Below are 5,891 nucleotides of genomic sequence, written 5' to 3' on the forward strand. Positions count from 1 at the left end.
TGTTGGTTATTTTTCAAATTACCCTAAGATGGTGGTTCCCAGGTGTTTTATTGCTTAGTGGCTTAGTGTTTTGTTTTGTTTTGTTTTGTTTTAAGAGAGTGAGCTCAAGCAGGGAGGGGCAGAGGGAAAGGGAGAGAGAGAATCTTAAGCAGGCTCCATGCCCAGCATGGAGGTGGGTGAGGAAATAGGTGAAAGAAGTGAAGGGGATTAAGAGTACACTTATCATGATGAGCACTGAGTAATGTATAGAATTGCTGATTCACTACATTGTACACTTGAAACTAATATAACACTGTATGTTAACTATACTGGAATTAAAATTAAACAAAACAAAACAAAACAAAGAATGGGACCACTAATACTGGCAGAAAGCTGAGCCTATTGATTTTGGGGGAGGGGGCAGGAATCTCACTACAGACTCCATGGAGGACTATAGGACCCTTAGTGACCCTTATCCCTCTTTGGCCCTGTTAACTCTGCTTTTGGATATACTTTGTTCTTTTTTCCCAAAATGTAAATCTCCAAAGTCAAAGGTCACAAATTGCACAAAAATAACTGTAGCATTTAAAATGGCAATCCATCAGCTACTCACTATTCCCCTTTCTCTGCTTTGTTTCTCCATTTTCTTACCTTCCAGCACACCATATAGGGACTTGTGTGTGTGCTCATGGTTCTACTCTCTGCACTAATACAGGTTTGTGTCACTTTTGTTCACTGTTGAGTCCCCATTATCTAACACAGGGCCTGGGACACAGCAGACACTCAAATAGTCTGAAGCTGCTCTGCTGTTTGGCTCCACGCAAATGTCATCATCCACCTCTTTCCACTGTGCCACCCCAACAGCAATCAGATCACTCACACTGAGGGAGGACTCCTGCTACAGCTTTCTGATTGGTCTTTCTGCCTCTGCCCTGCCCCCAGTGCTTCTGTGGATGAATCTTCCTCACACATGCACTAGATCACATCACTCTCCTGTTTAAAAGAGTTCAGTTTCTTCCCATTCCACTTAAAATAAAATCCACTTCTTGCCTATATACTTTGGCCTTTGCCTGCATCTCCAAACACCTCTTGCACTACTTTTCCTTTACTACCTTCCAGCCATAAACACCGCCTTTTGGGTTTTTTGGGGTTTTTATTGTTATTGTTTGGTATGAACCAAACTTTTTTTTTTTATAAAGATTTTGTCTATTTGAGAGAGAGAGAGACAGGGATAGCATGAGTGGGGAGGAGAGGGAGAAGAGTGGGAAGGAGAGGGGAAGCAGACTCCCTGGTGAGCAGGGAGCCCAACCTGGGCTTGATCCCAGGATCCTGGGATCATGACCTGAGCCAAAGGGAGACGTTTCACCAACTGAGCCTCGCATGAACCAAACTCTTTGCTTTAGAACTTCCACTTTTGTTTTTCCCACTGCTTGCAGCGCTTCTTTCTCTCTCATGCTACAATTACCTATCACTTCACCCAGCTTATCTTCTTTGGAGATTCTCTCAGATTATGGAAAGACTTGTTCAGTCATTGATTACTTTCTTTTCTTTCGTTCGTTCTTTCCTTTTCTTTTTTTAGGGAGGGAGAGAATCTTAGGCAGGCTCCATGCCCAGCATGGAGCCCAACAGGGAGCTCAATCTCATGACCCTGACACCATGACTTGAGCCACCCAGGCACCCCTCTTAGTGTCTTTTTTTATGTGATTGTTTTTCTGATTTTTATTATGCGTGTCAAATCATAAGATTGGAATCTTTCCTATTGTCATCAGAAAATAGTGACTATCGTCTTTGAAAGAGGTCTTCAACTACTTCCCTCCATGCTGACCTCAAACTTTCTAATTGATTAAGTTCTTTCCAGCTTATCTCTTAATTTTGACAAAAGACCCTGTGGGCAAGTATCCCCTTAAGGCCTGTCCTGAGGCAGCAAGACCCCATCCATGACAAGGATGACCTGATCCATGACAACGATGACCTGATCCATGGCAACGATGACCTGATCCATGGCAACGATGACCTGACCTTTACCGCCCAGCTGCTTGTACCCACCAACCTTTGTCCCACATTTTCTGCATACAAGACTCAAATTATTTCAGCACTTCAGAGACAGTCTTTGAGACATTAGTCCGTTGTCTTTCCGGTGTTGGCCTCACTGAAATAAATGCCTTTCCTGTCTCACCATCACTTGTCTCTGTGCCTCTGGATTTTGTGAGCAGCAAGTGGCCGAAACTGGGCTTTCTGGGACTCCTGGATCCAGGTGTTTTTGCACCCCTGCGTCCTGGCTACATTTTACATTACTTTGCATTTACTTCTTAAAGTGATCTTTGATAGATTATCCTTATGTTTATCCCTCCTTCCTTCCTCCCTTTCTTCCCTTTCCCTCCTCCCATTTTTTGCTAAGCTGTTTTATATTTTGAAATACATTTTAAAAGAACAAAAACAGGGGTGCCTGTGTGGCTTAGCTGGTTAAGAGTCTGCATTCGGCTCGGATCATGGGTCCTGGGGTCGAGCCCCACATCGGGCTCCCTGTTTAGCAGAGAGGCTGCCTCACCCTCTCCCTCTGCCTCTCCCCCAGCTCGTGTTCTCTCTCGAGTTCTTTCTCTCAAATAAATAAAATCTTAAAAAAAGAGAAAAGAACAAAAACAAACTCTCCCTCCTGGTAATGGTAATCTCGAGTGCTTTCGGGCATACAAAGGGACCCCATTCACTCACACACCCTCCCTTTCCCATCTCATTTATCTTGTTTGTGCCTCGAAGCAACACAAAAATAGATCTAATCTGTTTTGTACAAAATGCCCTTCAAATATCTAAAGATAGCTATAGAAGTCTTCTCTAGGCCACAGAGCCACAATGATGTTAACTTCTCCATAAGCAACAACATTTGGAAATGTTTCACTAACCTGCTCAACCTTCTCTTCTTTTCAACCACGCTCTTCTTCGTTCTCTTCCTGAACTGACAGCAGGATTTCAGATGCGACATTACACGTCATTTGTAAAACTGTGGGACGCTCCGATCAGATGGGGGCTCGTGGCGCGGTCAGTGAAAGTGTTCACCCAAGGCAGAACGAAGAACATAGAAGTTTATCGAATACACCGCAAGGGAGCAGCAGGCAGGACAGCAAAGGAGAGACTATCAGCCACAAGACGGTGATGAGGGGCCCCGGTTATAGGGCAGAGTGAGGAAGTATGGGGACATATGGAATTTTCCCTTTTTTGGTAACTGTGCCTGGTTGTAAGTAGCCCACTGGTTAGTTACAGACTATGGCTATTTTGAGGTAGGTCGCTTAATGAGCTTGTTTGCCTTCAGCTTGGTGGTCCCTGTGGGCCCTTAGGCCCCGCTCAAGCTTCCGTTGCTCAAGCCTGTTGCCTAAAAGCAGCCTCTACAAAAACTACAACTGAAAATAATTGGAGCGGGTGCCTCAGTGGCTCAGTTGGTTAAGCATCTGCCTTTGGCTCAGGGCATGATTCCAGAGTCCTGGGATCGAGTTCTACATCGGTCTCCATGCTCAGCAGGGAGTCTGCTTCTCCCTCTACACCTCCCCCCTGCTTGTGATCCCTCTCTCTCAAATAAATAAATAAAATCTTTAAAGAAAAAAAAGAAAATAATTGGAGGGACGCCTGGGTGGCTCAGGTCATGATCCATTGTCCTGGGATCAAGCCCCACCACGTCAGGCTCCTTGCTCAGCGAGGAGCCTGCTTCTCCCTCTGCCTGACACTCCCCCGCCTTGTGCTCTCTCTCTGTCTGTCTCCCTGACAAATAAATAAATAAAATCTTAAAAAAAAGAAAATAATTGGAAATATCTTTTTTTTTTTTTAAGATTTTATTTATTTATTTGACAGAGAGAGACACAGCGAGAGAGGGAACACAAGCAGGGGGAGTGGGAGAGGGAGAAGCAGGCTTCCCGAGGAGCAGGGAACCCGATGCGGGTTCGATCCCAGGACCCTGGGATCATGACCTGAGCCGAAGGCAGACGCTTAACAACTGAGCCACCCAGGCGCCCCTGGAAATACCTTTTAAGAATAGATTCAATTGCCTAATATTGCTAAGTTTTAGTTAAAACTTTTTCTCTCCTTGAAGAGAGCTATGTACCTCATGGTTCTCTCTCACAGAGTGCTTGTGAAGATTAGTGATGTTCATAAAGTGTGCAGATCACTGGCTAGCATAATGTTCAATAAACGTTAGTTGTATACTAGTAACTGACCTATTACTTTAACTCCCAGGAGGCACACATATAATCAGCCTAGATTTTCAGGTTATATTTATCCACACCCTCATATAAAAGAGTATTTATTCTTTTGTCTTTATTTTAATGACACTATAAATTAATAACAATCCTATAAGGGGCTGATTTGAACTCAGTTCAGTGGAACTATTACTTTCTTTCATTGAGATACTCATCCATGTGTGGAAAACATACTTATGTATCAAAAACAAAGAAGATTCTTTTTTTTTTAAGATTTTATTTATTTATTTGAGATAGAGAGAGAGCACGCACCATTGGGGTGAAGGGCAGAAGGAGAAGCAGACCCCCGCTGAGCAGGGAGCCAGTGTGGAACTCGATCCTAGGACCCCGGGGATCATGACGTGAGCCGAAGACAGACGCTTAACCTCACCTGAGCCTAACGCAGACGCTTCAACTACTGAGCCACCCAGGCGCCCCAACAAAGAAGATTCTTTAATAGCAGTTCAGTTCAAATAGTCTTAAATTGTAAAATAATTAGTCCAGGTTCCTTTTTTTGTCAGGAAACAAAAGATGAACAAGACTTTTTCTGAAAATATTCACCTTTATTTGAGGAAATTTTATGTCTATATTAGACAATTTATCTAAGTCAACAGATAGGAGGAGACCTGTAACCAGAGTTGTAAAGCTGAGAAAATAACCATATTAATACTAATGTTACTTTAGTTAAAATCTTAAAGGTATACCATCATGTATAAGAATCTAAACTAAATATTAACTTTGCTTCTTACTAAAATTTTTTTTAATTCATCACTGCATCACTATGTTTATTTCTTTGAAGAATATTTCCTAGCACATATTTGAGTATGTGCCAAATTGAAAGTTCCATTGTTATGAGATGAAGGCTTTACAACCCTAACCACACCACATCTGAGGCTGGAATAGTTATGTACAAAGGAAATATTTGAGGGAATATCCCAGTGAATGAAAGACAACTCACAAGCAGTAGAGCCCTCTAAGAGCATAAAATTATGAAGAATTTCCTATTTCCATAAACATTTATTAGTCTATTTAGTTACTTCAAAATCATCATGCATTTTATATTCACAGTGCAAATAGTTAATGAGTTACTTGAAGAAGTTAAACAATCGTGTAGAATTGCAAGCCTTACTTAGGTCATATTCCACCATCTAGCTCGCTATCACATTACCGGGAAATTAAGATCTCTTAGAACTGTTTCACTGACTTCACAGTAATAAATTCGTCACAGCCTGAAGTAAACAAAGTGATCTTTAAAAAGCCAACACAACTTGGATGTTCTTCATAATTTTAACAGGTATATTAGTGTCAGTAATTTGGTGAGAAATGAAGTCAATTATCTGCTCTGTTAGGTAAATTTCCTGTAATCTTATGAAAAAGGTCTGAATAACCTGGCACATTCAGCACTTCATGCTCAGGAACATCAATGACTTTTCCAAAATGTGCTAGTTAACTTCAACTTTCATGATGAGAAATACATATAACTTATTTAATTCTTTAATTAACTCAATCATTTTCTTTTTTTTACAATTAAAACCAAATTGATTTGTTTATTCCTCAAAGTCAAGATGAGTTTCAATCTTGTTAACCATAGAACACAGTTTATTTTCTCACCTAGAAAAGACATTTTCATTTGTCACAGGTCTAAAACGCAAACAGTACAGGACATATAATTGGGTACTATTTTGCCACTGA

At 41.4% G+C, this 5,891-nt stretch overlaps 1 long non-coding RNA gene across 2 annotated transcripts in view; it reads left to right on the top strand.

Moving 5' to 3' along the window:
* The window catches only part of LOC115937900 (uncharacterized), a 47,305-nt gene extending 45,145 nt beyond the window's left edge, over positions 1-2,160 (top strand). For both annotated transcript variants that reach the window (XR_014145606.1, XR_014145607.1), the window contains one exon: positions 1,828-2,160. This is a non-coding gene — a long non-coding RNA (uncharacterized LOC115937900). The remainder of the gene's footprint in view (positions 1-1,827) is intronic.
* The last annotated feature ends 3,731 nt before the right edge of the window (positions 2,161-5,891 follow it).

This window comes from Leptonychotes weddellii, chromosome 5 (genome assembly GCF_054177405.1).
Source record: "Leptonychotes weddellii isolate Sample4059 chromosome 5, ASM5417740v2, whole genome shotgun sequence".
Taxonomy (NCBI): Eukaryota; Metazoa; Chordata; class Mammalia; order Carnivora; family Phocidae; genus Leptonychotes; species Leptonychotes weddellii.